This window comes from Hyla sarda, chromosome 12, assembly GCF_029499605.1.
Source record: "Hyla sarda isolate aHylSar1 chromosome 12, aHylSar1.hap1, whole genome shotgun sequence".
Taxonomy (NCBI): Eukaryota; Metazoa; Chordata; class Amphibia; order Anura; family Hylidae; genus Hyla; species Hyla sarda.
In genome coordinates, this window is record NC_079200.1 from 36,119,441 (window position 1) to 36,129,518 (window position 10,078).

Genomic DNA, 10,078 nt, shown 5'->3' on the forward strand with positions numbered 1-10,078 from the left:
CTTTCATTTTGCAGAGGCCTTTTCAAAAATGAAAGAAGAAATGTGATTGGTTGCTATGGGCAACTGGTCAGCTTTTCCTCTGCACTGGTTTTAATAAATCTCCCCCAAGATGTGAGTATTATGTTTTAAAAATCTCTTTTACTTTCTCAGCAGCAAAAGACCATATATTAATAATATATGAGAAAAAACTTTAGAAAACATAGGTATGGTCTAGCCAAACATGCTACCCTGTTATATGAACCAATCAGAACACAGTATCGGATATATGAGTGACAGTTAATATAATATCTTCCTTCTTCTTTTGAGCGAAGGCAAGTAGTCTATATTCTGAAGTTGAACTTGGTATACAGATTGGAACTCGAAGAAAAAACGTTGTAACAATAATGGAACATCCATAGAAGAAAGTAGAAGTGTGGAGAAGGTCTTCTTCTATGGTTGTAGAAATTGATTTAACAATATAAAAACTTCAATCGAAGAATATAAGTAAATTTAAAGTAAACCTTCCTATGTGGCTATGAAGACAAAAGCAATGAGAGAGAATCAAAGGGATGGGTTCATAGGGAGGGATCATACTCGCGTCTTGTCTTTAATAAAATCTATATTTTCCTTCACCAAGGATAGGAAAATCTTCACTTTTATTTAAACTCAAGACGCTCCTATTATCCTAGTTTAAAGCTAAAATTAAATGAGTATTAAACAACATATGAGATTACAAAAGTTTCATAGATACATGTGAATCAGGTCTACAATAAAATGTTTTAACCCCTTAAGGACACATGACGTACTGGAACGTCATGTGTCCACTCCCGATCTATAACGCGGGGCCACGGCGTGGCCCCGCGTCATAGCGGGTCGGGCCCGGCCTCTAACAACGGCCGGGACCCGTGGCTAATAGCGCGCGGCATTGATCGCTGTGCCGCGCGCTATTAACCCTTTAGACGCGGCGTTCAAAGTTGAACGCCGCGTCTAAAGTGAAACCGAAAGCATCCTGGCTAGCTCAGTGGGCTGTTCGGGATAGCCGCGGTGAAATCGCGGCATCCCGAACAGCTGACAGGACAGCGGGAGGGCCCCTACCTGCCTCCTCGCTGTCCGATCGCCGAATGACTGCTCAGTGCCTGAGATCCAGGCCTGAGCAGTCATCCGGCAGAATCGTTGATCACTGGTTTCTTATGAGAAACCAGTGATCAACATAGAAGATCAGTGTGTGCAGTGTTATAGGTCCCTATGGGACCTATAACACTGCAAAAAAAAAGTGAAAAAAAAAAGTGAATAAAGATCATTTAACTCCTCCCCTATTAAAAGTTTGAATCACCCCCCTTTTCCAATAAAAAAAAAAACACAGTGTAAATAAAAATAAAAATAAACATATGTGGTATCACCGCGTGCGGAAATGTCCGAATTATAAAAATATATCATTAATTAAACCGCTCGGTCAATGGCGTGCGCGCAAAAAAATTCCAAAGTCCAAAATAGTGCATTTTTGGTCACTTTTTATATCATTTAAAAATGAATAAAAAGTGATCAATAAGTCCTATCAATGCAAAAATGGTACCGTTAAAAACTTCAGATCACGGCGCAAAAAATGAGCCCTCATACCGCCCCATACACGGAAAAATAAAAAAGTTATAGGGGTCAGAAGATGACAATTTTAAACGTATTAATTTTCCTGCATGTAGTTATGATTTTTTCCAGAAGTCCGACAAAATCAAACCTATATAAGTAGGGTATCATTTTAATCGTATGGACCTACAGAATACATATCAGGTGTCATTTTTACCGAAAAATGTACTACGTAGAAACGGAAGCCCCCAAAAGTTACAAAACAGCGTTTTTTTTTTCAATTTTGTCGCACAATGATTTTTTTTCCCGCTTCACCATAGATTTTTGGGCAAAATGACTGACGTCATTACAAAGTAGAATTGGTGGCGCAAAAAATAAGCCATCATATGGATTTTTAGGTGTAAATTTGAAAGAGTTATGATTTTTTAAAGGCAAGGAGCAAAAAACGAAAATGCAAAAACGGAAAAACCTCCGGTCCTTAAGGGGTTAAAGGTTGAATCGGAAAATCAATTTTCTGCTTTAATGATATCGGAAAGGGAAGCGCCCGATTGAAACAATTTTGTTGAAACTGCACCTCTAGTGGAGTGAGCTCCAAATGTGGAGGTATCAATGCCAGCCATAGTCATAGTTAATTTGACCCACCTAGCCAGGGTGCAGGAAGAGACAGGTTTGTGGGGTTTACAGAAAGAAATCAGAAGCTGAGAGAAAGAAGGAGAGTGTAAGGATTCTGTTTTAGATTCATAAGAGCGTAAACAGCGAACCACACATAACTTTTGTTGATGAGGAAAAGTAGGGTAGAAAACCGAATGCAAATTATGTTTTGTACAGCGATGGACAGTGAATACATGTCCTTCCGGGGAGCATTTTCTTCTAGAAACGTTAAGGGCTCTAACAGTAGATATCCTATTTGATTGAAATGAGACATAAGAGAACCGTAAGTTTAAAGGAAAGTAATTTAAGAGACAAAGAATCATTGTCCTCCCAGGAAAGGAAAAGATTCAAAAGAATATTCACATCCCAAATAGAGTTGTACTTAGGTAAAGGTGGACGTCGAAAACGTATGCCTTTTAAGAGCTTACATACAAGTGGATGGCGACCAATAGGAACATAATAGATAAGGGAATGTTTAACTGAAATGGCAGAGCGGTAAAGGTTGATAGTTCTATAAGCTCTACCAGCATCAAAAGAGTCTTAAAGAAAATTCAGGATGTCAGCGAGAGATGGTTTGTAAGGGAACCAAATCCTGTTGAGAGCACCAATGAAGCCACATTTCCAGGCTGATCTGTAAGATCTAGTACCTGGAGCCCAAGCGTCGGAGAGAAGTTCTCTAGCTGTGAGAGAAAATGGAGAGGAAGCCCTGGAATGCCTGAAATGAGACAAGCTAATAGGATTAGTTGGTCTGATAGTATTAATGGTTGATTATTGCCAAGAGGGTCCTGAAGGAGATCCAGAACAGATGGAAGTATACAGGGATAGTCTATGAGAAGATGAAGTAATTGGGGGAACCAAGATTGGGTCGACCACCAAGGGACAATCAAATCCGTGGTAGATTTCCAAATTGAAGTTTGAAGTAGAACCTGAGGAATTAAACTGAAAGGTGGAAATGAGTTAAGAGTTTCCTGAGGCCAATGTTGGATGAAGGCATCTATTCCTAGAGCATCTGGGTCTGGTCTCCAACTGAAAAATTTAGGGATCTGACAGTTCAGTCAAGAAGCGAACATGTCTGTTACGCCGAGCGCTCCGGGTCCCTGCTCCTCCCCGGAGTGCTCGCGGCGTTCTCCTCTCTGTAGCGCCCCGGTCAGACCCGCTGACCGGGAGCGCTGCACTGACATTCACGATGGGGATGCGATTCGCATAGCGGGACGCGCCCGCTCACGAATCACATCCCAAGCCACTTACCCGTCCCGGTAAGTGGCAGCTCTCTAATATTTAAAGGGCCAGTGCACCAGTGATTGGTGCCTGGCCCAATCAGTCTAATTAGCTTCCACCTGTTCCCTGTCCATATAACCTCACTTCCCCTTCCCTTCCTTGCCGGATCTTGTTGCCTTGTGCCAGAGAAAGCGTTTAGTGTTGTCCAAAGCCTGTGTTCCAGACCTTCTGCTATTGCTATTGACTACGAACCTTGCCACCTGCCCCGACCTTCTGCTATGTCTGACCTTGCCTCTGCCTAGTCCTTCTGTCCCACGCCTTCTCAGCAGTCAGCGAGGTTGAGCCGTTGCCGGTGGACACGACCTGGTTGCTACCGCCGCAGCAAGACCATCCCGCTTTGCGGCGGGCTCTGGTGAAAACCAGTAGCAACCTAGAACCGGTCCACCGACACGGTCCACGCCAATCCCTCGCTGACACAGAGGATCCACATCCAGCTAGCCAAATCATAACAATGTCTAGATGAAGAGGACTCCATAATTGATTGATCTGTTGAAATATGGAAGGAAGGAGTTTCAAATCGCTGAAATCCATCAGGAAACGAGAATTCCAATCTGTGATTGAATTGGATATGCCAGGGAGATATTCCGCTTTAAGTGTTATGTGTTTGTCTAGACAAAAATGCCAGAAATCCACACAGCCTGAATGGAGGCCGAAAGAAGACCCACAATATGAGCTATAGCACTGAGAGAAATAAGATCTTTGCGAAGGATTTGGTGACTTTCCTTCCGGATAGCTTTGATTTTCTTCGGAGGAATACTCAGAGTGGTTGATCGAGTATTGATCAGGAAGCCTAAAAATTCTATCTCTTGAGATGGTTGAAGAATGGATTTTTTAAAATTGATCAGAAAACCCAGATTAGTTAGAAGAGATAATGTCCAATCTCTGTGTGTTAGGAGAAGAGATTCGGATTGAGCCATGATTAGAATATCGTCTAGGTTAGTAATGAGTCGTACTCCTCGACTTCTGTGTAATGCGACAATTGGCTTCAGAAGTTTTGTGAAGCACCATGGGGCCGAAGATAGGCCGAATGGAAGGCACATGAACTGCCATTTTTGATTGTCCCAAAGAAATTGAAGAAAAATTTGGGAAGATGGATGAATCGGGATGGTCAGATATGCATCCTTCAAGTCTATCTTAACTAAGCAGTCGTCTTTTAGCAAGATATCCCTTAGAAGATGGATACCTTCCATCTTGAAGTGTCTTTGAACAACAAAATTGTTGAGTGGTCTTAGATTGATGACAGGTCTGTGACCTCCGTCTTCCTTTTGTACAAGGAATAGGTTACTGAGGAAACCTGGAGAATTGAGGGGAACAGATATGATGGTGTGGTGCCTTGGTGGGGTAAGTAGGGTAGTTGGGGTGTTGCTGTTCTGGATAATAAAGGGTGCTGTTAACCCTTGTCACTCGTGACGCCAAGGTGAGGGTTAAATACTGTAATGGTGCTGGGCCTATTGCCACCCTTCCCAATAACGATAGGTGAATGAGTAATAACCGGATTGTCCACAACCACTGTCAACTGAAACTTGCAGGAACTTTTACTGAAGAGTTTCTGAAGCAGACAATAGCAATAACAGTCCATGAACAAAATCTATTTGTATTTGGGCAGCGATTGACAGTTGGTTGAGATCAGGTAAGCTCAATTTAGCTTTAGGAAAGATTCCATTGCACAGATCTGCTGGATTTAGGGGTGAGTTTAGGTCCAGTGATCTTGCGGAGAGTAGTGGGGAACTATATATATCTAACACTGCTGGGATGTAGGCCGAGGCCGCAAGGCTTTGGCCTAGTAAACGTACTTGAAAGTTGCGAAGGTCCTACCTCGTTCAGTGCCAGCAACCCAAGATTAATGGCCGCAGCTCCCTTATATTGGCAGGGGCAGGCCGTTTTGTATTGGTCTCAAACAACTGTCACTCACCGTTACACGACATTATGGGTAAACACGTGACTTAAGAACTACCTAAGGTCCTTCAACATACCATAGAGTTCTGAACCATGTCACATGACCCGCAGGTCCTGCGACGCTAAAACAAGTGAGTAAGACCATATACATATTTACAATGATAATATTCATAAATATCAAGTTACTAAAGGGTGACTAGGGGCTTATTAGGGAAGTGAACCCCAATAGTCCTAGGGCCTCTGACTTTAGGGACTAATAACCAAGGCACAGTATGAAATACAGTGCCGGGACACCACAAACCCCCTTACTTAAAACAAGACGACGCCTGTCCCCTAAGGCAGTGGGACTAGGACAAGGACAGAATTATAAACATTCTATATACATTATGACAAAATTTTCTGTTAGTCTGACTATTATCGTTACTAGACAATTATGAAGCAATCTAGACATTATGAAGCTATCTAGACATTAGTTTATAGCTCCTTAGACTTTTTTTTAGCTCTCTATACATTTATGACACTAACTAGACATTAGTGCAGCTCTCTTTACCTTTAGTTTCAAGCTGACCACATTTACTTTTTGTTTTACACAGAAGGGTATATTGGCTTGCCTGAGGCTACCTACCAATAAGGTTAGCTACTAGGGTCTATCGGCTACACGCTACTTACCCCTAGAAAACAACAGTATAACCTTACCTAGGTTACCTTTAGAAATACGTGTTTAATTTTAACTCGCAAGAGCACCTACTGGCCAGGTAGAGCATCTCACACACGTAATAAAGAGAAAAGAGAAGTTAGTGTACCTAACAGTGACAGGAATTGGATATCAATAGGCTACAATTCCTAAAGTGTTTCTTGAGTGTGAGACATATTTTTATTTTGTGTATGTACAGAAGAAAACTGAGGTAGTACATTTAAGTGAGCAATTGAAAGTATGACAGGTGCTAGTGATTGGCGACTGAAATGCTACTCTCGGAGGAATCGGGAGAGTCACCTATTTAGCAACTACTAAAACACCTTTTTAGTATTTTTTTTCTTTTATGCATTTGTATGTACATGTTGTGACGATCTGTCTTGGGGATTAGCTCTGGGATCGTCCTGGACCACGCCACAGGATGCGTTTCTTCTCAATAAACCAGCAAACAAATGCTTGTAATGCAAATCTGGCACCTTGCCAGTTTTATTAGACAGGTTGCAGGGAAAGAAACAAACAAAAAAGCAGGAACAAAACAAAATCCTAGACCGTCTGGTCACTGACTAAACAGACCAGCTTGTCCTGACTAACAACCGCTGAGCTTCCCTCAGCCGGTTAAACATATGTCCCCTGCAACCTTCTACTCACAATGTCACTCTCTTTGAGCCACTCAGCTCGGGCTGTATACTCCTCAGCAGCCTCTGTCTCTTCCCTACAGCCCACATGCTGTCTCCTAGGAAGAGCCCCAACTATTCTGTCTCTTTTCCTTTTAAAACACACACTTTCCCTTCCTGATACCTCATTAATCAGGCCACAGGTGGAGCATTCTGCAGAGATAGCAAGGGAAATACACCCTTTCCTTGCCACACTGCCACAATGTATACAGGAATTATTTACGTTCTTTGTTTTTAGTGTACACGTGCATCTAGCGAACATTTTTTCTGTGTACAACACTTACTTACTTTTTTAGGTACACAGACACAAAGCTATCTTTTCTGTGTACAAGAACCATATACATTTTTATTATACAAGTTTACACATTTATTAACTCTCCAACAAGGTTCAGGCGCATACACCTGATAAGTGCAATTTTTAGCAAGAAAGTAGGGATATATACACAAATGGACGTGTAAGGATCTGCAGTCCACCTACACTAGGAGTCTATATTTCACGGCTGCCACAAATCAGCCGGGCACAAAACTTAAGAATCTCCTACTGGCTAGAGTGCTTCCATTTCTTTAGTATTCTCCTGATAATGAATTATTTCCTCAGGAAGCAAATGCCCATGCTTAGGGGCGTACAGTTCTCTGTGTCGGGTCTTTAATTTGTCCATCAACTCAGCCAGCTCGGCTTCCTGACGGGCCCTTTCTCTTTGTGCGGTTGGAATTGGTGGGAGTGGCTTCCCAGGTATGGGTTGTAGAACCGCATGCATATACTCGATGAGTCCCGGCTCGTCCCCAAAAATCCACTGGGGCAAATCTGGTGAGCGCGGTTGTGCACTCTGCAAGCTGGACAGGGTTATTTCAGGCTCAGGGCTGGAGGAGGAAGAAAAGGCCGCCTCTGGCGGGGTACTCACTGCAGACTCCTCTGATGGGATCTCGGCCCACGAGCCCCAAGTCCTGTGGTGAGGAGACAATCTCAACGGCGATGCTACTCCAGGTGTCCCAGCGCAGTCTCCTGGAGGTGTATCCGGGCAGTCATCATCATCATCTTGCAGTGGGTGAAGATTGCAGGCCCGTTCTTCATCAAATAAGAACCGCTGCAGACGGTCGGCAATATCTTGGAACAGTTGGGCTGCGACCGCCACAACTTTCCGTTGCTCCAGCGCAATTTTGCTGTTCTCATCACGTGGAACGCTGCTCTCCTCCATGTCTGTACTCTCCGGCTCCTTGTGCAGACTGAAGAGGTCGCTGTGCAGGGTTCCTTTATACTGGGCTTCCCCAAAATGGCGGCCGGCAGGAAGGACGTCATCGCTGCAGCCCCGACTTCCTGTCCTCCCAGAAACGACTCCTCTGTTTCCAAGTTCCCTTTTGGCTGCGATACAGCAACTTGACAGCCACGCCCATGGGCGGGACGTGGCACAGCGCGGGACTTTTTCGCGCGCTTCTCCGGCAGCAGGTTAACTCTTCCTGTGCTGACCAGACAAGAGGATCGTAGCATGTATTCATTTTGCAGTTTGCACATTCTTGCTGTGAGTAAATCTTTGCCTCCCCCTTTACTTTTTGCGTGGCCCCCTTGTATTGCGCACCACCGCTCTTGTACACAATAATGCGGTTTGCAGCACATGAATAAAGTCCGTTATATTGGGGGAGTACAATTTCAATAGTGGCAACAGCAGCAGGCACACATCCGAATCCTGTTCGTCAGATGCCAAAAAGGCTTTGTGGTGCCTTGGTGGGGTATGTAGGGTAGTTGGGGTGTTGCTGTTCTGGATAATAAAGGGGCGCTGTTAACCCTTGTCACTCGTGACGACAGGGTGAGGGTTAAATACTGTAATGGTGCTGGGCCTATCGCCACCCTTCCCAAGAACGATAGGTGAATGAGTAATAACCGGATTGTCCACAAATACTGTCAACTGAAACTTGCAGGAACTTTTACTGAAGATTTTCTGAAGCAGACAATAGCAATAACAGTCCATGAACAAAGTCTATTTTTGTTTGGGCAGCGATTGACAGTTGGTTGAGATCAGGTAAGCTCAATTTAGCTTTAGGAAAGAATCCGTTGCACAGATCCGCTGGATTTAGGGGTGAGTTTAGGTCCAGCGATCTTGCGGAGAGTAGCAGGGAACTATATATCTAACACTGCTGTGATGTAGGCCGAGGCCGCAAGGCTTTGGCCTAGTAAACGTACTTGAAAGTTGCGGAGGTCTTACCTCGTTCAGTGCCAGCAACCCAAGAGAGCGATTAATGGCCGCAGCTCCCTTATATGGGCAGGGGCTGGCCGTTTTGGATTGATCCATTACAACTGTCACTCACCGTTACACTGCATTATGGGTAAACACGTGACTTAAGAACCACCTAAGGTCCTTCAACATACCATAGAGTTCTGAACCATGTCACATGACCCGCAGGTCCTGTGACGGTAAAACGCTAAAGTGAGTAAGACCATATACATATTTACAATGATAATATTCATAAATATCAAGTTACTAAGGGGTGACTAGGGGCTTATTAGGGAAGCGAACCCCGATAGTCCTAGGGACTCTGATTTGGGGACTAATAACCAAGGTACCGTATAAAATACGGTGCCGGGACACCACAATGGCTTTCTTTGTGATAAGTTCTTTATTCTTTATATTAAATGGGTGGTGAAACAAACTCTTGTTGTCTAGGGGGGAGGTAGCTCCTCCCTTTTTCGGCCCTGCCAAAAACTCTGTTGGAAAAGACTTTCTTTAAGGAAGTCTGTGCTTTATTTATGGATGAGAACAGTCCCACGTATTTACCCATCCAGTGGATAAAGTCTTCCCCAAATAGCATCCCTTCAGTGGGGTGCGTGGGGTCATTGGATGCAAGATATGTTAATTGTGGGTCGATTCGCATGAGAATAGAGCGTTTATGCTCGGTGGAAAGGGCAGTATTTGCTTTGCCCAAAAAAAACATGGCATGTTGTGCCCACCCTCTCAAAATTTTTGTGTCTACTGGTTTAGCAGAAGAAGATGATTCCTCCACCAGATCCAAAATTTGGGATAAAGGGCCCAGGATGTCAAGGAGTTTGTCCTGACAGGCTTTGAAACTCCTGTCTATGCCCTTTTTGTAATTCTTTCCCGCTTTCATAAAAAATTTATTAAGAACCGGTCACCAGTTCAGGTGTCACAGAGGAGTTGTGGGGAAGGGTAGGGCGTGGACACTCCGGCTTTAACCCCTTAATGACCAAGGAGATATATTTACGTCCTTGGCTGGCTCCCGCAATATAACGCAGGGTCACGCGGTGACACCATGTCATATGCATGTCCCTGCATGTATCTGAAGCCGGGACCTGGGGCTAATAGCACGCAGCAGC